The following is a 24,579-nucleotide window of genomic DNA, read 5'->3' as shown; positions in this document are numbered from 1 at the left end:
ACACTACTGCATGATTTTCGATAATTTATCTATCCATGATGCTGTACCGTATGCATTGTTTCATACTGTAATTTACTGTTTCGATATGTTCGGTTTTTCTCATAGTTTCTAATTTTTATGTTCACAAATTGTTTCTTCATAGTAAAGGTGTCTTTGGAATCAGTTGAGTGTATGTTTATGACATTATTTAGGACAATTTTTTGCCTGTATTATTTGATTGCCTGTACACGTACTTTCGCTGCCGGTGCGACACGAATGTGGATGCTTTGTACTTGCGTAGACAGATAGGAAGCGACAATAGCGTATGGCCCTTGCTTCTTCTTTATCCTTACCAATGTAGCGTAAGCATTGATAGACTGGATTTTATTTATTTCTACATACTGTAATTTACTTTTAGTATATTTTCGATTTGTTTCATAACTTCCAGTCTTTAATATCAAAATCTGTATTTCGCAGAAAAAGTGTCTATGGAATTTGTCGAGTGTACGTTTGACGAGATATTATTCTAAATCTATCGTAGTTTTACATTATTGGCCGTATAGGTGACCACGCAGCCAGAGCAACACGACTGGCGAGGTCTTGTAGTCGCGTACGGCAGATCGAAGCGGCACAACTGGATGGTCGTCGTTAACTCCTTTAGAAACAATGTTGTACCGTATTCAGTCTTTCGCAATTCTCTGTTTATTTACAAATACCGTAATTTACTCTTACGATATCCTTAATTTCCTCTGATGTTTCCAAATTTTATTTAAAATATTGTATTTCGTTTTGAAAGTATCTTTGGAATTAGTTAAGTGTACGATTATGATAATATTTTGCTATACTTACTATTATTTCTAACGGTTGCCTGTATGCGCACCTACGCTTCCGGGAAGACACGGCTGTAGTGGCTTTGTAGTTGCGTGCGGCAGATCGGAGGGGCATACTGGATCGTCTTCGTTTTTTCGTGTAACAATGGTGTTGAAGCCAATACATTTACAACTTTCGTTTTCCATTTATTTAAACGTTGTGTAATTTACTGTTATGTAATTTTCTATTTTCTTCGAAGTTATCAATCTTTATTTTAAAAAATTGAATTTCATAGCAAAAGTGTCTATGAAGTTGGTTGTGTGTACGTTTATGGCAATATTTTGTTAAGTTCTTGGGTATTTTATAGGATTGTCGCTATACGTACCTGCTTTACCGGAGCGGCACGGCTGCTGTGTTCTTGTAGTAGCGATTATTAGATCGGTGCCTCACTGTTGTATGGTCCTTAGATATATTTATAACCTTAATATTGTACAATATTAATTCATGTATTAAGTCATGTATTAAATTTCATATGCTGTAATTCAGTGTTATGGCATGATCGATTTGTCATAATTATAAATTTTTGTTTAGAGATTTCTAATTATTAGTATACGTGTCTTTGGAAATAGTTGAGTGTATAGATATGAAAATTTTTTGTCAAGCTTGTTGTTACATTATATAATTTCCGGTGTGCATACCTACGCTGTTTGCGCGACATGACTGGCGAGGTCATGCAGTTGCGTACGACGGAAAGGAGCGACACCACTGGATGGCCATCGATAATGTTTTTAACCTTGATATTGTCCAGGAAGAATTTTTTCCCAGTTTTTCATTTATTTGTACATAGTGTAAGTTACTGATTTAATATTTTCACTTCTCCTATAGAACACAATTTCAGAAATAAAAAGTTGGAGGGTTTGAATAAAATCGGAAATATCACAACAGTAGATCACACAATGTACTAATATATAGTGCATATCGATAGAATGCATTCGGCGCAATGTCAAGGTTAGAGAAATTAACGAAGATAATACCGTAGTGTCTGTCCGATATCCCGAACGCAACTGCAAGACCATAACAGGCGCGTTGCTGCGGAAGCGTATGTACGTATAATGACAATTATGTAAAATAAAAATAAGTTTCATCATAATATTGACATAAACGTACACTCGACTAATTCTAAAGACACTTTTACTGATAAATACAATTTTTTCAACCAAAAATTGAAAATTTTGAATAGAATTGGAGATATTATAACGGTAAATTACAGTACGTAGACATAACAGAATACAGAGAAATAATGCACACGGTACAATAACAAGGTCAAAGGAATTATCAAGGCCTATATAGCACTGTCGCTCCGATATTCCGAATGCAACTGCAAGAGAACTCCACCCGTATAGCACCGGAAGCGTAGTTACGTACACGCAAAATCGTTTTAAATAACAACAAATATAGTAAACTGATGACTTAAACGTACACCCATCTGATTCCGAAGACTTTTTTCATAAAATGTACAATGATTGATATTAAAAATTGGGAATTTTGGTAAAATTCGTATGTATTAAAACAGTAAATTACAGTATATATAAATAAATGGTACAATACGAGGGAACGCATACGGTAGTATATCAAGGTTAATGAAATTAACGTAAACCATACAACATTTGTCGCTCCTACCTAGCGAAAGCAACAACAAGGACGAATCCAGTGCTGTCGCTCCGGCAGCGTACATACATATGGAGACAATCATATATAGTAACTAACAATTCAACAACATATTGTCAGAAGCGTACATTCATAAAATTCCAAAGGCACCATTCATAGAATGTACAATGATAGATATTAGAAACAGGGAATTATGAAAATATCGATAGAATCGAAACTGTAAATTAGTGTATGTACTTATAAGATGAAAATAGTGAAAGAATGCACGTGGTACAATATCAAGGTTAAAAAAATGAACATAGGCCATGGAGCAGTGTCGCTCCGGTCTAGTGAACGCAACTACAGCATAATTCCAGCTGCGTCGTGCAGGAAGCGTATGTGCGTACAGAGACAATCCTACAAAATGACAATCAATTTACCAAAATATTGTCATAAAAAATCATTCTACAAATTCGGTGGCACTTGTCCTAAAAAATGCAATTATTAAAACAAAAAGTTTGAAGTTTTGAAAAAAAAAAAGGGAAATATCATTACTGTAAATTACAGTACGTATAAGAAAATGGGAAACTCGGGAAAATGACAACGGTACATAATCAAGTTTAATGAAATATACGAGGGTCTTCCAGTATGCCGCGCCGATCTGCTTTTCACAACTGCAAGACCACTCCAGTCGGGTCGCACGGGAAGCGTAGGTACGTATACAGACAATCGTATAAGACAACAGTAAGTTTAACAGAATAATGTCATAAACGTACACTCAACTAGTTCCAAATACACTTTTACTAAGAAATACGTTTTCTTACATTAAAAACTGGAAATTATGAGGAAAATCGAAAGTATCGTTACAGTCAATTGCAATATGTATAACGTGATTGTGGGCTGTGAAGAAATACATACGGTGCAAAATGAAGGAGAAAGGAAATAACCATGACTATCCATAGTGCCGCTCCGATGTACCAAACGCAACTGCGAGACCACTCCTATCGTGCCGCTCGGGAAGCGTACATACGAATTACAGACAATTGTATAAAAGAAAATGTATAAAGTTTGAGAAAATATTGCTATAAAAGTACAATATACTAATTCCAATGGTACTTTTCCTAATAACTTTATATTCTGATATTAAAAACTGGTAATTATGAGAAAAATCGAAAATATCGATAACTGTTAATTACAGTATGTAGTAATAAATATATATCCGAGATGGAATGCTTGCTGTACAATATTGAGGTTAATCAAATTACCGAAGGCCATACAACAGTGTGGCTCCGATCTACTGGTCGCAACTACAAGACCACAACAGTCGAGTCACTCCGAATGCATATGTACGAATGCAGACAATCTCGTAAAGTAACAATAAGTATTACAAAATGAAGTCATCAATGTACGCTCGTCTAATTCCAACGGCACTTTTAATAAGAAATACAATTTTTGAAAATAAAAATTTGAAATTTAGAAAAAAATTTCAAATATCACAACAATAAATTACAGTATGCATAAATAAATGGAATACTGGGAAATATGCATTCGGTACAATCTCAAGACTAAAGAAATTAACCTAGACCATCCAGCAGTGCGGCAGATTTACCGTACGCAAATAGAAGACAACTACAGCCGTGATGATCTGGAAGCGTAGGTACTTATACACACAATCGTATAAAATAACAACAAGATTAAAAAACTGAAGTCACAAACGAACACGGAAATAATTACAAAGTCACTTTTACTGAAAATTACAAATTTTTACACTAAGGATTAAATGTTTTTAAAAGAATTGATAATGTCGATGCAGTAAATAAGAGTCTGCATAAATAAATGGAAGTCTGGGGAAAAAAGCATACGGTACTGTATCGAGGTTAAAGAAATTAACAAAGACCATCCAGTAGTGCCTCTCGAATCTGCTCTACGGAACAGCAATACGTCGATAGTCGTCTCGCTCCGGCATCGTAGTTACGTATACAGACAACCGTGTAAAATGACAAAAAGGTTAACCAGATATTGTCATAAACATAAACTCAACAAATTCATAAGGCTCGTATACTAAGGAATACAGGTCCTTGTATTTAAATTTATGAATTTTGGAAAGAATTAAAAAAATCATAACAGTAAAATGCAGTATGTAGAAATGAATAGAAAATTGCAAAAGAATGCATACGGCACAATCTTATGGATAAAGAAATAAACAAAGACCATCCAGTAGAGCCGTTTCGATTTGGCGGTCGGAACTGCAAGTCCTCGCCAGTGGTGTTGGTCCGGGAGCGTAGGTTCGCATACAGACAATCATATACAATAACTATAAGTATAATAAAATAATGTTTTCATCCTACACTCAACTCATTCAATAGACAAGATTCCACATTAATACAATTTTTGTAATTAATGCCTGGAAATTATGAAATGAATCTAAAATATCATAAGCATAATCTAGAGTATGTACATGCAAACAGAAAACTGAGAAAGAATTCTTACTTTATTATGGTTAATCATATTAACAATCACCATAGATTATTGACGCTCAGATCTTCCGTACGCATTTAGAATAACACTCCAGTCGTGTCGTTACTGCAGCGTTTGTTCGTGTACAGACAATCATATTAAATACGAAGAAGGTCAGCATAATAATGTCATAAATGTAGACACAACAAATTCCAAAGATGCTTTTACTATCAAACACATTTTTTCAACAAAAAATTGAAAATATCAAAGAAAATCGAAAATATCGTAACAGTAAATGACAGTATATATAAATAAATGCAGAATGGAAAAAATGCATGCGGTGCAATATCTGGATTAGAGAAATTAACGAAGATCACACAGTACTGCTGCTTTGCTCCGCCGTACACAATTACAAGACATCGCCAGTCGTGTTACACTGGTACCGTAGGTACCTACACAGACATCAGTATAAAATAACAATATGTATAACAAAATTTTGGCATATACGTACACTCAACTATTTCCAGAAACAATTTTACTAAGAAATACCATGTTCGATATTATCAATTGGAATTTGGGAAGAAATCGAAAATATCAAAGCAGTAAATAACGATATATACTATTAAATAGAAAACCGATCAAAGTGCATACGCTACTATACCATGATTAAAGAAATTAACGAAGACCAGCCAGTATTGTCCCACCGATCTGCCGAACACAACGGCAAGTCCACTGTTGCCTTGTCGCACCGGATGCGTAAGTAAGATACCTACAGGCAATCATATAAAACAACAATAAGATTAGCAAAATATTGCCATAAACGTACACTCATACAATTCCCAAGACACATCTACTGAGAAATATAATTTCTGATATTTGCAATTGGATATTTTGAATAAAATCGGAAATATCAGACGAGTAAACTGCAGTATGTAGAAATAAATAGAAAACTGCGAAAGAATGCGTACAGAACAATCTTATTGTTAAGGCAATTAACAATGACTATGCAATATGCCGCCCCGATCTACACCACGCAACTACAATAGCACTCCAGCAATGTCGATCTGGAAGCGTACGTGCTCACACAGCCAATCATATGAAGTGTCAATGAGGGTAACAAAATGATATCATAAACGTAAACTCTACGAATTGCAAAGACACTTTCACTAAGTCATACAGTTTCTTCAAATAAGAAATGAAAATATTCAATAAAATCGAAAATATTATAACATTAAATTACCGTATGTGTAAATAAATGTGAGAATTGGGGAAAAATGCATACGGTACTAAAGCGGGGTTAAAGAAATTAACGTAGACCATACAGTAGTATCCCTCCGATCTCCCGAACGCAACTACATGCCCCGGCCAGTAGTGTAGCTCGGACAGCGTAGGTACATAAACAGACAATTATATCAAATAACAATATTTTTAACAAGATAATATCACAAACGCGTACGCTCAACTAATTTCAAAGGCACGTTTACTGAGAAATACAATTTTTTTACATAAAATTTGAATATTTCGAAGGAGAACGAAAATATAACAACAGTAAATTACTGTATCTATAAATAAATAGAATACTGGGACAGAATTCATATGATACAAAATCAAGTATAAGGAATTAACTGAAACTATACAGTAATGCCGTGTCGAGCTGCCGTGTAGAACTACAAGACCTCGATGGTCGTCTTACTCCGGCTGGGTTGGTACGTATGCAGACAATATTATAAAGTAACAACAAGTTTAACAGAATACTGGAATAAACGTAAGCTCAACTAATTCAAAAGGAACTTTTACAAAGAAATACAATGTTTGAAGATAAAAAGTTAGAATTCTGTAATACATCGAAAATATCATAATATTAAATTACAGTATGTATAAATAAACTGAAAACTGGGGAAAGATGCATACGGTACAATATCATGGCAATAGTAATTTCCGACGACCATCAAGTAGTGTCGTTCCTATCTACCGAAAGCAACCACAAGACGACTACAGTGGTATCGTGCCAGCAACGAATGTACATATGGAGAGAATCATATAATATAACAGGTAATATAACAAAATATTGTCACAAACGTATGCTCAACTAATTCCAAGGGCACCTTTCATGTACGATTGAATTTCTGAAGTTAAAAACCTGAAATTTTGAAAAAAATGGAAAACATCATAACAGTATGTTACAGTTCGTGTCCAGATATAGAAATGAGTCTCCTCTTCAGTGACGGGCACAGTAACTTGATGTGTGCATTAGAAGGCCGAACGTCGAACCTTTCGAGAACGTTACCACCTTATTTTAGAGACGAACTGAAAAGTCAATAGCTTCACTTATCCTGTGATTCGGGGTGGCATGCCAGGTATTCCGGTCGTAAATCCGCTGAAGAGTATGGTAAATAGACAGTATAGTTCACCGTTCGAAAATTAGAAGCAGGCCGTCAAGCCGTTGTGGAGCATTACCAATATGTGTTAGGTCAAACTTATTGCAGAATTCCTTTCCCTCCGAAAATCTAACTCCCTGCATCGGGAGCATTACACCGTGTTCAGAGATACTAACTCGTATCCATTTTATTGTCGAGCACCTTAATTGCATGCTTGAATAGAAAACTCGAGAGTCATACCGTTCGTGAGCGCTACCACCATCTTTGAGATTCAAACGGCTAAGTCAAAAGCTTCACCCATCTTGTGATTTCGAGTGTCACATCAGGTATTCCGCGAACAAATCCGCTGAACAGTGTTCGCAATAGTATTGGCAATGTACAGGGTCAAACCGTAGTAGAAGTTAACCAATACGTAGACAGTGAAGCTTTCCACCGAGGGCATTTATTTTTCGCGAAACTCACCCCCTGGATCGAGAGTATAACTTCGTCTTCAGAGAAAGGAATTATTTTACATTTAAGTGATGGGCCCCATAATTTCAAGTATTATTTAGAAGATTGAGTGTCAAACCGTTCGAGAACGTTACTACTTTCTTTGCAAGGTTTTCGGCAAAACGTTTCACTTTATAGCAATTGGTACCGTTCTCAAACGGATTGAGGCTCTACTTTAACCGTAAAACAGAGAATTAAGATGTTCATTGCCAACACCCTGCAGTGGATATACCCCTCGCATACCTACCGTAACTCTCCGAACCACAGGATAGGTGTAGCTGGTTGTTATATGTGCCATTTCATGAAGAATGTGGTAACGTTCTCGAACGGCTTCATCCTCGATCTTCCTATTCATACACGAATAATAAGTGCGCGTGACTGAAATGAATGCTAACTTCTTTCTCTGTAGACGAAGTTATATTCTCGCTGACGCGGATGATGTTCGCGGATGGTAGCGCCTTCGCTAATACATTTGACTTTATGACTACTGGTAACGGTATAAAACGATGTGACGCTGTATTTTAATATTCAAACCGTGATCTGAGGTGTCTATTGCTAATACCGTTCTGCGAATTTACTCCCGTGTTACCTGATAAGACTCTCGGAATCGCAGGATAACTGAAGCTATTGACATAGCCGTTCGAAAGTCATAGAAAGTTGTAACGGTCTCGCACTGTTTGAACCTGAATCATCTAATTCATACATAAAGTTAACGTGCTCGTTACTGAAATGAATGCCAATTTCTTTCTATGAACACGAAGTTATTCTCTCGAAACTGCGTGTTTGCTCCTCCGAAGGTGAGACCATCCGTCTTATTTTTGACTTTATACCAATTGAAAATGCTCTCAAATAGATTGACGCTCTGCTTTACAATTCAAACCGTGAATTATGGTGTCTATTGGCTATAATCATCAGAGGATTTACTCACTGAATACCTGGTTTGACTCGCAGAATCACAGGATAGGTGAAGCTATTGACTTATCCGTTCGTCTCTAACATAAGGTGGTAAGGTTCTCGAGCGTTTTGACACTTGGTCCTTTAATTAATACATGAAATTAAGGTGCTCGTCACATAAATGTATACTAGTTTGTACCTATGAACACAGGCGTTATACTCTCAATTCAGCGGATTTGGTCCACGGAAGGTAATGCCTTCGGTAAAACGTTTGACCCCTATACCTATATGTAACGTTCTACAACGGTTTGACATTGTACTTTAATATTCATACCGTGAATGTAGGTGCGTTCTGTCAATCCCGTTCAGCGTATTTACGCCCGGAATTCCTGCTTATACTCATGCTATCACAGGTTAGATGAAGTTATACCGAGGTCTTGCAGTTGTACACGGCAGTTCGAAGCGGTATTACGGTACGTTTGCAGTCAATTCCTTATCCTTGATTTTGTACCGTATGCATTCTGTCCCTGTTTTCTATTTATTTATTGATACTGCAATTTACTGTTGTTCTATTTTCGTTCTTGTTCGAAATTTTCAATTTTTATGCAAAAAATTTGTATTTATTAGTAAAAGTGCCTTTGAAATTAGTTGAGTGTACCTTTATGACATAATCTTGTTTGAAATAGTGTTATTTTATATGATAGTCTGTGTAAGTACATACTCTGTCGGAGCGACACCGCTGGAGTGATCCTGTATTTGCCTTCGGTAGATCGGAGAGAAATTAGTGTATGATCTATGTTAACTTTTGTAACCTTGATATTGTACCGTATGCACCATTCGCAGTTTTCTATTTATTTCTACATACTACAATATACACGCATGATATTTCCGATTTTCTTAAAAATATCCAATTGTGAATATCAAAACTTGTATTTCTCAGTAAATGTGTCTTGGGAATTATGAGAGTGTACGGTTATGACAATATTTTGCTAATCATATTGTTGTTTTATATGATTGCCTCTATGCGTACTTACGCATCCGGTGCGACAAGACAAAAGTGGACTTGCCGTTGTGTTCGGAGCGACAATACCCGCTGGTGTTGGTTAATTTCATTAATCATGGTATCGTAACGTATGCATTTTGTTCGTTTTTCTGTTTAATGCTACATATCGTTATGAACAATTTTGATATTTTCGATTTCTTCCAAAATTCCAATTGATAATTTCAAAAATTGTATTCCTTAGTAAAATTGTATCTGGAAATAGTTGACTGTACGTTTATGCCAATATTTTGTTATACATATTGTTATTTGATACGGTTGTCTGTATACGAACCTAAGGTACCAGTGTAACACTACTGGCGATGTCTTGTAGTTGCGTACGGCAGAGCAAAGCAGCAGTACTGTGTGATCTTCGTTAATTTCTCAAACCTACATATTGTACCGCATGCATTTTTTCCAGCTTGCATTTATTTATATACACTGTAATTTACTGTTACGTTATTTTCGATTTTCATCGATATTTTCAATTTTTCGTCGAAGAAATTGTGTTTGATAGTAAACGCATCTTTGGAATTTATTGTGTCTACATTTATGACATAATTATGTTGACCTTATTCGTATTTAATATGATTGTCTGTATACGTGCCTACGCTGCCGGAGAGACACTAATGGCGATGTCCTGTATTTGCGTACGACAGATCGAAGGGGCACTACTGGAGGGTCGTAGTTAATTTCGTTAAACTTAATTTTGTATGGTATTCATTTAATCCCGGTCATCCATTTATATAATCATACTGTAATTTACTGCTTCCGTATCTTCGATTTTTTTTCAAAATTGTCAATTTTTAATTTTGATAATTGTATTCCTTAATAATATTGTCATTTGAGTTAGTTGAGTTTACGTTTATGATAATATTATGTTAAATTATTTATTATTTCATAAGATTGCCTCTATATGTACTCACGCTGCCGGAGCGACAGGACGGGATTCGTCTTGCTGTTGCGTTCGCTTTGTCGGAGCGACAAATGTTGTATGGTATACGTTAATTTCTTTAACCTTGATGTTGTAATGTATGCATTCATTCTCAGTTTTGTGTTTACTTATGCATACTTCAATTTACAATTATCATATTTTCGATATTTTATTAGACTTCAAAATTAATATTTATTAGAAAGAGTGACTCTAATCAGTTGAATGTACGTTTGAGACAATGCTATGTTAAATGTGTTGTCATTTTAAATGATTGTATGTATACGTATCTACGCTGCCGGTGCGACACGTGTGTGGGTGCCTTGTATTTGCGAAGACGGATTGAAAGCGACAGTAGCGTATGGCCTTTGTTTATTCCTTTAACCTTTCCAATGTACCGTTAGCATTGTTTGACTGGCTTCCATTTATTTCCACATACTGCTATTTACATTTATGATATTATACATTTGTTTCATAACTTCCAGGCTTTAATTTCAAAAACTGTATTTTTCAAGAGAAATGTCTATGGAATTAGTAGAGTTCACATTTATGAAAATACTGATTTATGCTACTTCTTATTTTATATGATTCTCTGTATACGTACCTCGCTTACAGCGCGACACGAGTGGAGTGGTCTTGTTGTTGCAATCGGTATATCGGCGCGACACTACTCTAAGAGCTTCGTTAATTTCTTCAACCATAGTACTGTTCCGTATGGATCCCTTCCCAGTTTTCCATTTATTTATACATGCTGTATATTACGGTTATGCTATTTTCGATTTTTTCATAATTTCCAGTTTTTAGATTAAAAATTTGTACTTCTTTGTAAAAGTGCTTTTCTATTGAATAAGTCTACAATTATCCAAATATTTTGCTTAATTTTCTGTTGTATAATAAGATGGTCTGAATACAAACCTACGCTACTGCAGCAACACGAATGCAGTGGCCTTGTAGTTGAGTCCGGTTGGTCCGAGCTACTCGACTGTATGGTCTTTGTTAATTTTAATACATCCAATATAGTACCGCGACAATTCATTCGCAGTTTCCTGTTTATTTCTATGCATTTGTTCCCAATTTTTACTTTATTTACATATTCTGCAATTTACTGTTCTAATATTTTCGATTTTCTTCCAAATGTTCAATTTTTATTATAGGAAATTCTATTTCTAAATAAAGGTGCCTTTGTAATTACTTGAGTGTACACTTATGTCATTTATTTGTTACATATTGCTATTTTATATGACTGTCTGTATGCGAACCCACGCTCCCGGACCAACACCACTGGCGAGGACTTGCAGGTGCGTTCGGCATATCGGACCGACACTACGGAAATATCTTCGTTAATTTCTCTAACCTTGATATTGTGCCGAATGCATTCTTTCGATATTCACTATTTATTACTACATTCTGTGATCTACTGTTCTGATATTTCCAATTTTATCCATACCCTCCAACTTCTTATTTCAGAAATTGTACTTTTTAGGAGAAGTGAAAGTATGACAGCAGTAACTTCCAATATGTACAAATAAATGAAAAACTGGGAAGAAATTCTTACTGTACAATATCAAGGTTAAAAACATTATCGAAGGCCATCCCGTAGTGTCCCTCCGTCCTGTCGTACGCAACTGCAAGACATCGCCAGTCGTGTCGCGCAGAGAGCGTAGGTACGAATATAGACAATCATATAATGTAACACCAAGATTGACACAAAATTTTCATATATGTACACTCAACTATTTCTAAAGACACGTACACTAAGAATTACAATTCTCTAAACAAAAATTTATAATTATGACAAATTGAACATGCCATAACACTGAATTACTGCATATGAAATTTAATACATGACTATGCAAGAATTTATATGGTACAATATTAGGGTTATAGACACCTTACATCACGTCATGAATATTGAGGTTGAGAGCCAACCGTCGGCGAATTATGCCAAATTGGTATAAAGTCATTCCTTTTACTCAATACCTATCCTTCCTTCACCTACATTGCGACTCCGAGAATCGTATCAGGTATTCCTGGAGTAAATCCGCTGAACAGTATTGGTATCATACACCTCAACTCACTGTATGAATATCAAAGTACAGAGTAAGTCCGCTGGAGAACGTTACCATTTGGTATAAGGTCATACTCCTTACCAGGCACCTTACCTTCCGAGAACATTGGCCGCAGTATCGAGGGTATAACATCGGGCTCATGGAAACAAATTAGTAGACGTTTCAGCAGACGGACGCCTTAATTTCATGTATGAACTAGAAGATCGAATGTCACGGCGTTCGAGATCGTTACCACCTTCTTGGAGAGTCGAACGGCTATGTCATTAGCTTCTCCTAACCTGTAATGCCGAGAGTCAAACCAGGTACTCCGTGAGTCTATCCGATGCACAGAATTGGTAATTGACACAATAAATCACAATTCGAATATTAAAGTCGATCGTAAAACCGTTGTATTACGTTACCTGTTCGTATGGAAAAAACATTCTTCCGAAGGCCTTACCTCACGAGTATTCCAACCAGCTGTAGGGAGTGCCATGCACAGTAATCACGGAAACAAGCTTGTATACATTTTATAAGACGGCACTTTATTTGCATGCACGTATTGCAGAAGTGAAAGTCAAACCGTTCGCGAATGTTGCCACCGTCTTCGAGAGTCGAACGGCTAAGTCAATTGCCTCACGTACCATGCGATTCCGAGAGTGAAACAAGGTAATTAGGCAGGAAATCAGCTGAACAGTACATGCAATGGACTCCTTAATTAACGGTATGACTATTAATCTACAGATCCAAGCCGTTCGAGGACGTTACTTATTGCTATAGAGTCAAACATTTCAGGGAAGGTCTTACTTTCGAATAGATAACCCGCTGTATCATGAATGTAACTTTGTGTTCCGCGAGGCAAATTAGTAAACATTTCAGTGTCGGTGGCCTTAATTTCATGTATATATTGGAAAATCGATGGTATAGCCGATCGTGATCGTTACCACCTTAGTTGAGAATTGAACGCCTTAGTTATTAGCTTCACCTGCCTTATCATTCCGGGAGTCAAACCAGGAATTTCGGGCGTAAATCCGCAGAACAGTGTTGCCATTAGGCACCTTAATGCACGGTTTTAATATGAAAGTAGAGAGTCACTCCAATTGAGAACGATACCAATTGGTATAAGGTCAATCGTTTTACTGAAGACCTTATACTGCGAATGCCTTATTCACTGTATATGAGAATGTGGCATCGTGAACAGAGGAACAAATTATTATATACTATGCAGACAGGCACCAATAATGTCACGTATTAATTTGCAAATGGAGGGTAAAACCTTTCGAGAGCGTTACCACCTCAGTTGAGAATCGAAAGCCATAGTTGATAGCTTCACCTATCCTATGATTCCGAGCGTCAAACCAGGTATTCCAGGCACAATTCGGCTGAAGAGTTTTGGTAATAGTCACCTTAATTCACGGTATGAATATTAAGGCAGACCGAGAATCCGTTGCAGAACGTTACTCATCGGAATAGAGACAAACCATTCACCGAAGGTCTTACATTTCGAGCTGATAATCCGCCGTGTGGAGAGTATAACTTCGTGTTCAGACGAAGGCCACAGTATACATTTGAGTGGTGGTCATCACAAGCTTATGTATGAATTGCAAGATAGATGGTCAATTCGTTCCACAACGGTACAACCGTCCTCGAGAGACACACAACTAAGTCAATGGCTCCACCTATCCTATGATTCCGATTGTCAAATCAGGTATTCCGGGAGACAATCCGCTGTACAGTATTGGTAACGGACACCCCATTGCACGGTTTGAATATTAACGCAGGCCGTCAAGCCGTAGTATCATTACCTCTTGGTGTAGTGTCAAACTTCATACAGAATGCCTTGTACTCCGAAAAACTATCCCGCAGTTTCGAGAGTATGACACCGTGTTCAGAGGGACGAATTAGTGTACATTTTACTGTTCGCCACTTTAATATCATTTATGAACCAGATGCTCGAGTGTCAAACCGTTCGAGAATGTTATCACCTTCTTCGTGATTCAAACGGCTATGACAATAGCTTCATACATCCTGTGATTCAGAGACTCAAGCGGCACATTCCGGGGGTAAATGCGCTGTATAGAATTGGCAATAGATCCCTTAATTCACGGTTTGAATATTAAAATAGAGCGTCAAAACGTTTGAGAACGTTACCAAATGCCATAAAGTCAAACCATTTACAGAACGGCTTACAGTCCGAGAAGCTAACCCGCCCTATAGAGAGAAGCTACGTGTTTGGGGATATACATTGGTAAGCCATTCTGTGACGGGGACCCTTATTTCATAACGAATAAGATGATCGAGGGTGAAACCGCTTCAAATCGTTACCACCTCTGTGAGAGACGAACTGCAAAATCAATAGCATCACATTTTCTGTTGTTCCGAGAGTCAACCCAGGTAATCCGCGTCTAATCCTGATGTTGGCATTAGAAACGCAATTTTGCAGTATGAATATTAAAGGACGGAGTCAAAGCGTTGTAGAACGATACCTTTTGCTCTATAGTCAGACTTTTTACGTTAGGCCCTATTTTCCGAGAAGTTACCATGCTGTATCGGGATAATATCTTCGTGTTCAGAAAAGCAAATTAATATACACTCCAGTGACTGGCACTTTAATTTCATGTATGAATAGGACTATCGTGAGACCAAGGGACCAGTAACGTTACCACCTTTTGTGAAAGACGGACGGCTAAGCAAATAGCTTCACCCATCCTACAATGACGAGTGTCAATTCTGGAATTCCGGGAGTAAATCCGCTGATGGGGAATGGCAATAAATACCTCAATTCACTATATGATTATTAATGTACAGCGTCAAACCGCTGGAGAATGTGACCAATTTATAATACTTCATATTCCTTACCAGACACCTTTCCTTCCTAGAACTGAAACCTCTGTAGCGAATGACATGCTTAGTGGTCACGGAAGGAAACCAGGAGACATTTTAGCAGACGGACAACATCTTTTTCATGTCTGAATTAGAAGATCGAGTGTCAAACCGATCGATAACGTTATCAGATTCTACCAGATTCGTACAGCTAAGTCAGTAGCTTCACCTATTCCGTGATTCGGAGAGACAAACCAGGTATTCCAGGAGTAAATCCGCTGATGAGTATTGGCAATTGACACCTTAGTTCACGGTTTGAATACTAAATTAGAGCATCAAACCGTTTTAGATCGTTGCCAATTGATATAAAGCCAAACACATTACAGATGGCCTTACCATCGGTGAAGCTAACCCGCAGTTTCGGGAGTATAACTTCGTGTTCACAGGACCAAATTCCTATAGTCACAGAGACCTTTATTTCATTATGAATAAGAAGATCACGGTTCAAACCTTTCGAGAGAATTGACACCTACTATTATAGACGAACAGCTAAGTCAATAGCTTCACCAATCCTGCTACTCCGTTAGTCAATCCAGGTATTCCAGGAGTCAATGCGGTGTACAATATGGGCGGTGGACACCCTATTTTACGGTTTTAATATTAAACTACAGAGTCTAAACTTTGTAGAACGATACCAATTTGTATAGCGTAAAAAATTTTACCGAAGACCTTATCCTGCGAGTACCAAATTCGTGGTATCGTCAGTATTACTTCGTAATCAGAGATACGAATTAGTATACATTTTAGTAACGGGCACCTTACTTTCACGTATGAGTTAGAAGATTGAATGTCAAAAGTTTCGAGAAGATTACCAATTCTTTGGGACTTGAACGGCTGAGTCAATAGCTGCAACTATCCTGTGATTCCGAGGATCAACCCTTGCATTTACCGAGTGAATCCACTGAATATTATTGGCAATAGACACCATAATTCACGATATGGAATTCAAAGTATCAAGCCAAACCGTTTGAGAACATTACCAATTGTTATAACGTCATAGTCTTCTTCGCATACCTTACCTTCCGAGAACATTAGGCGCAGTATCGTGGGTATAATATCCTGTACAGAAAACCAAATGAGTGTACATTTTAATGACGGGCACCTCAAATTCATGTATGAATAAGAATATCGCGTGTCAAACCGCTCGCGAACGTTTCCTCCATCCTTCAGGTTCGAACGGATAAGTCAATAGCTTCACCTATCCTGTTATTGCTATAACCAAACCAGGTATTACCGGATACAATAAGCTGTACACTGTTGGTACTGAACACCTTAATTTACGGTTTGAATATTGAAGTACAGAGTGCAACCCTTATAGAACGTTACCTGTACGTATAATGTCAAAAGTTTCACCGATGACCCCACCCTCCGAGAACCTAACCCGCTGTGTCGTGATCAGATATACAAATTCGTATACATTTTAGTGGCGAGCTTTGTGTATGAATTAGAAGATCGAGGGGCAAGCCGTTCGACAAAGTTACCCCTTCAGCGAGAAACGGCTAAATAAATGGCATCACATGCCCTGTGATTCAGATAGTCAAACCAAGTATTCCGGGAGTAAATGCTCTGTACAGTGTTGGCAATAGACACCTGAGTTCATGGTTTGAATATTAAACCTAATCGTCATGCCGTTGCAGAACATTAACTATTCGTGTTGGATTAAATGTCTTATAAAATGCCTTATTCCCTGAAAAATTGTCCCGCTGTGTCGAGAGTATAACACCGCGTTCAGGGACACTAGTGTACAATTTAGTAAAGAGAACCTTATATTCATGCATGAACTAGAAGACAGAGGGTCAAACCGATCGGGATCGTTACCACGTTCTGTGAGAATCGAAAGTCCAAGTCAGTAGCTCCAGCTATCCTGTGCCTGCGAGAGTCAAACCAGGTATTCCGGGCGTACATCCGCTGAAGAGTATAGGCAATGTACAACGCAGTTTACGGTGTAAACAGCAATACGGAAATTCGAACCATCTCAGAACGTTACCTACTGGTATAGGATCAAACTTTTTACCGGATACCTTACCCTCCGAGAACTTAACACGCTGCAGCAAGTGTCTTTCTTAGTACTCATGGAAGCGAGTTAGTAGTCATTTTAGCAGACGGGCAGCTTTTTTCATATATGAATAGCAAAATGGAGAGCGAAACCGTCGGAGAATAATTCCACCTTCCTTGAAAGTCGCACATCTAAGGCAATAGCTTCATATATCCTGTGATTACGTGAGTCAAGCCTGGCATTCCAGGAGCAATTCCACTCTACAGTATTAGCAATCGACACCCCAATTCACGGCATGAATATTAATGTGCAGAGTCAAAACGTTGTAGAACGTTACCTATTGGTATAGAGTCAAACTATTTACCGAAGGCCTTACCTTCCGAAAAGCAAATTCACTGTATCGAAAGTATAACTCCACGTTCAGGGATGCAAGGTAGTATGCACTTTAGACACGCGCACCTTAATTTCACGTACGAATTAGGAGATCGAGGATCAAAATGTTCGAAAAGGTTCAACTTTCATTGACAGTCAGACGGCTAAGTCCGTACATTCACCAATCCTGTGATTACGAGTGTCAAACTAGGTATTCCGGTAGTAACTTCGCTGAACAATATTCGCAAGAGATACCATAAATAACGGTATGAATATCAAAATAAAGCGTCACGCCGTTTTAGAACGTTACCAATTGCTATAAAGTCAAACGCTTCACCGATGGCCTCACCGTCGTAGTAGCTATATCGCCGTTTCGAGAGAATAACTTATTTTCAGGGAAAGAAATAAGTCATCCTGTCTGTGCCGGGCGCCTCAATATCATTTATGTATTAGAAGATCGAGAGACGAAACTTTCGCGAACGTTGCCACTTGCTGTGGGAGACGAGCGGCCAAGTGAGTAGCTTTACTTATCCTGAGATGCCGAATGTCATCCATCAATTCCCAGAGTAATTCTGCGGTAAAGTATTAGCAATCGACACCTGAGTTCATGGTATGAATATTCATGTTCGGAATCAGAACTTTGTAGAACGGTACATATAGGCATAGAGTCAAACTGTATAGCGAAAGCCTTACCTTCGGAGAACGTGTCCCGCTGTATCGAGAGTATATCATCGTGTCCAGAGAAACAAATTAGTATACATTTTACTGACGTCCACCTTAGGTTGAAGTATGAACTCGAAGATCGAGTGCCAAATCGTTCGAGATCGTGACCAGCTACCTTTAATGTCGAACGGATGAGTCAACAGCTTCATCGATAATTGTGTTTCCGAGAGTCAAGCCTAGTATTCCAAGAGTAAATCCGCTGACCAGTATTGGCAACTGACACATTAATTCAAGGTTTGAATATTAATGGAGGCCATCAATCCGTTGCAGAACACTACCTATTCGTGTATGGTTAAAATTCCTACAGAACGCCTTTCCCGCCGAAAAACTAACCCGCTGAAGTGGGAGTGTAACAACGAGAACAGAGGTACGAACTAGTATACGTTTTAGTGACGGGCACCAATATTTAATGTATGAATTAGAAGTTCGATGGTCAAACAGTTCGAGACCGTTACCACCTTCTATGATATTCGAAGAGCAAAGTCAATATCATCACATATTCTGTGTTTCCGACAGTCATACCAGCTATACACGGAGTAAATCCGCCGAGCAGAAATGGCTATAGGCACCTTAATTTATGGTTTGAATATTAAAGCGTAACGTCAAACCGTTGTACAGCGGTACCAATTGGTATAAAGCCAAACATTTCTCTCAAGTCCATACCCTCAGAAAGCATAACCAGCTGTATCGTGAGTATGACGTAGTGCTCAGAGAATCAAATCAGTATACATTTTAGTGACATTAATTTCATGCATGAATAAGAATGTCGAATGTTACAGCGTTCGACAACGTTACTACGTTCATTGTGAATCGCATAGCTAAGGCAGTAGCTTCGCATTCCTTCCTGTCATTCCGAGAGACAAACAAGACATTACGGGCGTAAATCCGCTGAATTATATAGGCAATGGAGACCTTAATTCACGGCCTGAATATTAAAGTAGAGCGTCGGAGCGTATTAGAACGTTGCTAACTGGTATAAAATGATACAATTTGCCGACAGCCTTACCTTCGGAGAAGTAAACGCGCTGTTTCCAGAGTATAGCTGCGTGATTAGGGAAACATATTAGCAAATATCTTTGTGACGGGCACCTCAGTTTCATTATGAATAAGAAGACCGAGTTTTAAACCGTGCGAATAAGTTACCACATTTTATGAGACACGAATGGCTAACTCAATTTCTTCACGTTTTGTGATTCCGAAAGTTAAACCAGATATTCTGGGAGTAAGTGCGCTGCACAGAATTGGCAATAGACACCTTACTTCACGGTTTTAATATTATAGTTTGCCGTCAAGCCGTTGTAGAACATTATCTATTCCTCTGTGGTTAAACATCTCACAGAGTGCCCTACCCTCCGAAAATCTGACCCGCAGTATAGTGTGTATATCACCGTGTTCAGAGGTACAAACCAGTACACCTTTTATCGACGCGCACCTTAGTTCCATGCACGAATTAGAAGATCGAGATTCAAACCATGCGATTAAGTTATCTCATTCTATGAAACACGAATGGCTATGTAAATAGCTTCACATATCCTGTGATTCCAAAAGTCAAACAATGCATTCCGGGAGTATGTCCGCTGAAGAGTTTTGGCAATGGACACCTTAATTTACTGTTAGAATATTAAAGTAGAGCGTTAAACAATTTGAGAGCCTTTCCAATTGGTATAAAGTCAAACGTGTTACCGAAGACCTTATCCACCGAAAAAATTTCCCGCTGTACCGAGAGTATATCGTCGTGTCCTGAGACAGAAATAAGTCCGCATTTCAGTGACGGGCACGGTAACCTCATGTATGAATTAGAAAATCGTGTGTCGAACCGTTCGAGAACGTTACCACTTTCTATGAGACTTGACGAGCTATGTCAAAAGATTCACATACCCTCTGATTCCGATAGTCAAAATCGGTATGGCGGGAGTAATTCGGCTGATCAGTATTAGATATGGAAATCTTAACTCACGGTCTGAATATTAATGTAGAGCGTCAAACTGTTTGTGAGAGATACCTCATTCTGTTAGAGAGGAACTTCTTAGTCAATAGCTACACCTATCCTGTGAATACGATAGTCCATACCAGATATTCCAGACGTAAATCCGCTAAATAATAATGGTAATAGACACTTTAATTCGCGGTTTGAATGTTACAGCCGAATGTCAATCTGTCGAAGAACATTACCAAATGTTATAACGTCCAACTTTTTACCGGATACCTTCCCTTCCAAAAACCTTACCAGTTGTTGCCCGTGTCATGCATAGCGGTGACTGAATCAAGTTAGTAGACATTTTAAAAATGCGGACACTTTATTTTTATGTCTGAATAGAACTATCGCTAGTCAAACCGCTGGAGATAGTTACAACCTTCTGCTCTAGACGAACTGCTTATTCAATAGCTACACTTATCCTCTGAATCCAATAGACAACAAGGTATTCCGGGTTTAAATCCACTTGAGCAGTCTTGGCAACAGAAACATTAATCCACTGCATGAATATTAAAGGAGAGAGTCAAAGCGATTGAGAACGTTACCAATTCGTATAAAGTCATTACCTTTTCCGCATACCTTACCGTCCGGGAATATTACCCGCTGTATCGCGGGTATCACTTCGTGTTCAGAGAAACAAATTAGATGACATTTTAGTGAAGGGCACCTCAACTTCATGTATGAATTAGACGATCGAGGGATGGGGGTCGAGTTCGAGACCGTTACAACCGTCTATGATATTCGAACAGCTAAGTCAATAGCTTCACCTATCCTGTGATTCCGAGGGTCAAACCAGGTATTGCAGGAGTAAATCCCCTGAACAGTAATATCGTTATTCGCCATACCTCCTGGTATAAATATTAATGCCCAGAGTAAAACCGTTGTAGAACATAACGAATTGGCATAGAATCAATCTTTTTACCTTCGTAGATACCATCCCGCTTTAGCGATTGGCTTGCTCTGTGTTCACCGGAACAAATTAGTAGATATTTTGGTACACGGACACCTTATTTGCATGTATGAGTAGGATAATCGAGGGGCAAACGGTGCCTGAACGTTTCCGCCTTCTTCTATAGTCCAACTGCTAAATCTGTAGGTACTCATATCATGTCATTCCGAAAGTCAGATCACGTACTCCGTGAGTGAATCCACAGAACCATATTACCAATAGCCGCGATAATTGACGGAAAAAATATTAAAGTGGATTGTCAAATTTTGACGAACGTTACATATTATTATAGCGTCAAACTTTTTATCGATGACCTTACCCTCCGATACCCTAACCTGCTGTATGAATTGTCTAAATTCGAGTGGAAGCAAACATCCTGTTATTCATTTTAGTGACGGGCACCTTCTTTTCATGCATGAATAAGATCGATATGCATGCTGGTCCAGAACTTTACAAATTTCTGTTAGATTCGCACAGCTAAGTCAATGGCTTCACCTATCATGTGATTCCGAGCTTGGAACCATGTATTCCGAGAGTAAATCCGCTGTGCAGTATAGGAAATAGGCAGCACAACTCACGGTATGAATATTAAACTAGACAGCCAAACGGTCGTAGAATATTACTAATTTGTACAAAGGCATTTTTCTTACCGAATGCCTTACCTTCCAAGAACATCCTCCTGATGCCAGTGTCTTGCATATGGCTCACGGAAACAAGTTAGTATCCATTTTAGCAGACGGACAACTTATTTTCATGTATGAATGGAAATATCGAGTGTCAAACGGACCTACAACGATCCCACCTCCTTTGAGAGCCGAAATGCTAATCCAGCAGCTGCTTCAATCCTGTGATTCCGAGGGACAGACCAGGTATTCCTCGAGTCAATGCGCTGTACACTATTTCTAATGGACACATTAATTCACGGTTTGAATATTAATGTAGAGTACCAAACGGTTTGAGATCGTTACGAATTGGTATAGAGTGAAACCATTTACCGAAAGCCCTACATTCCAAGAAAGAAACCCACTGTACCGAGAATATATCATCGTTTTCAGTGAAACCCATTACAAATCATTCTGGTGACGGTCACCTTAATTTCATGAATCAAAAGGAATATCGAGAGTCAAACCGTTTGGAAACGTGACCACCGTCTTTGAGTTTCGTACGGCTATGTCAGTAGCCTCACCTGTCCAGTGATTCCGAGTGCCAATCCAGGTATTCCGGGACTCAATCCACAGTGCACTATAGCCGATGGACATGTTAGTTCACCGAATGAATATTAAAGTAGGGCTTCAAACCTTAGTACAACGTTACGTATTGGTATAGTGTCAAAACCATATAGAAGGTCTTAACTTCCTAAACCCTAACCCGGTGTAGAGAAGGTCTTGCTTATTGTTCATGGAAACAAATTAGTAGACATTTTAGAAGAAACACACCTTATTTTTAAGTATGACTAGCAGAATCGTGAGTCAAACCTCTCGTGAACAGTACCACATTTTTTGAGAGACGCACAACTAAGTCAGTAGCTCCACCTGTCCTGTGATTCCGAGAGTTAAACACAGGTATTCCGGGAGTAAATCGGTTGAACACTATAGGCAGTCGAATCCTTAGTTCACCATGTGAATATGAAAGCGGTGCGTCTATCCGTTTGAGAACGTTTCCGAAAATCCGCTGAATCGGGAGTATAACATCGTGTTCAGAGGATCAAATTAACTTACATTCTAGTGGCGGGCACCTTAATTCCGTGTATTAGTTAGAAGATCGAGGGTATAACCGTTCAAGGACGTTACCACCTTCTGTGAGAGACTAACAGCTAAGTCAATAGACTCACATATCCTGTGCTCCCGAGAGTAGATCCTGGTATTCCGGGAGTAATTCCGCTGTACACAGTTGGCATCATACACCCTATTTCACGATGTAAATATTAAATTCCAGAGTCAAACCATTGTTGAAGGTTACGAATTGGTATTGAGTCAAGCTTTTTACCAAAGTCGTTTCCTGCCGAGAAGCTAACCCGCCTTTTGTTCAGTATAACTTCGGGTCCAGCGAAGCTAATTAGTATCCATTTGATTGACAAGCACCTTAATTTCTTGCATGAATTAGAAGATGGAGAGTGAAACCTTTCGAGAACGTTACCACCTTTTGTGAGAGACGAACGGCTGAGTCAATAGCATCTCCTATTCCGTGATTCCGGGACGCAAGACGGGAAAGCCGAGGGTAAGTCCGCTGAAGAGAATTGTCTATTGACACCATAATTCACGTTTTGAAGATTCAAGTAGGGCGTGAAAGCGTTTAAGGCCGTTTCGAATTAGTATAAAGTCTATCACGTTACCGAAAGCCTTAAATTCGGAGAAGCTACCCGACCCCTTCGAAAGTATAACTTCGTTCTCAGAGAAAGAAATTAGTCTCCATTTCTGTGGCGGGCGCCTTAATTTTATGTATGAATTAGAAGACAGAGGGTCAAACCGTTCGAGGACGTTGCCTCGTTCGGTGAGAAACGAATGGTTATCAATATCTTCACCTATCCAGTGGGTCGGAGATTCAATCTAGGAATTCCGGGAGAAAGTCCGTAGAACGGTATTAGCCATAGTATTGATTATGTACAGAGTCAAACTGATGTAGAGGGTTACCAATTGGTGGGGAGTCAAACTTTATACCGGAAGCAATACTTTCCACAAACCTCACTCGCTGTATCGAGAGTATCACTACTCGTTCAGGGAAACAAACTAGTATACATCCCAGCGTCGCGCAACTTAATTTCAGGTATGAATAAGAAGATAAAGCGTCCAAAGAGTTCGAGAACGATACCACCCTATTTGAAATTCGAAAGGGTATGTAAATTGCTTCGCGTATACTGTGATTCGCAGAGTCATACCTGGTATTCCGGGAGTAAATCCGCAGAATAGTATTAGCAATAGACACATTGATTTACGGCTCGAATATTAATGTACAAAGCGAGAACGCTGTAAAACGTTCCCTATAGCTATATAGTCGAACATTTTACCGAAA

Source organism: Lasioglossum baleicum, unplaced genomic scaffold (assembly GCF_051020765.1).
Source record: "Lasioglossum baleicum unplaced genomic scaffold, iyLasBale1 scaffold0064, whole genome shotgun sequence".
Taxonomy (NCBI): Eukaryota; Metazoa; Arthropoda; class Insecta; order Hymenoptera; family Halictidae; genus Lasioglossum; species Lasioglossum baleicum.
Note: the sequence above shows the minus strand (reverse complement) of the source record.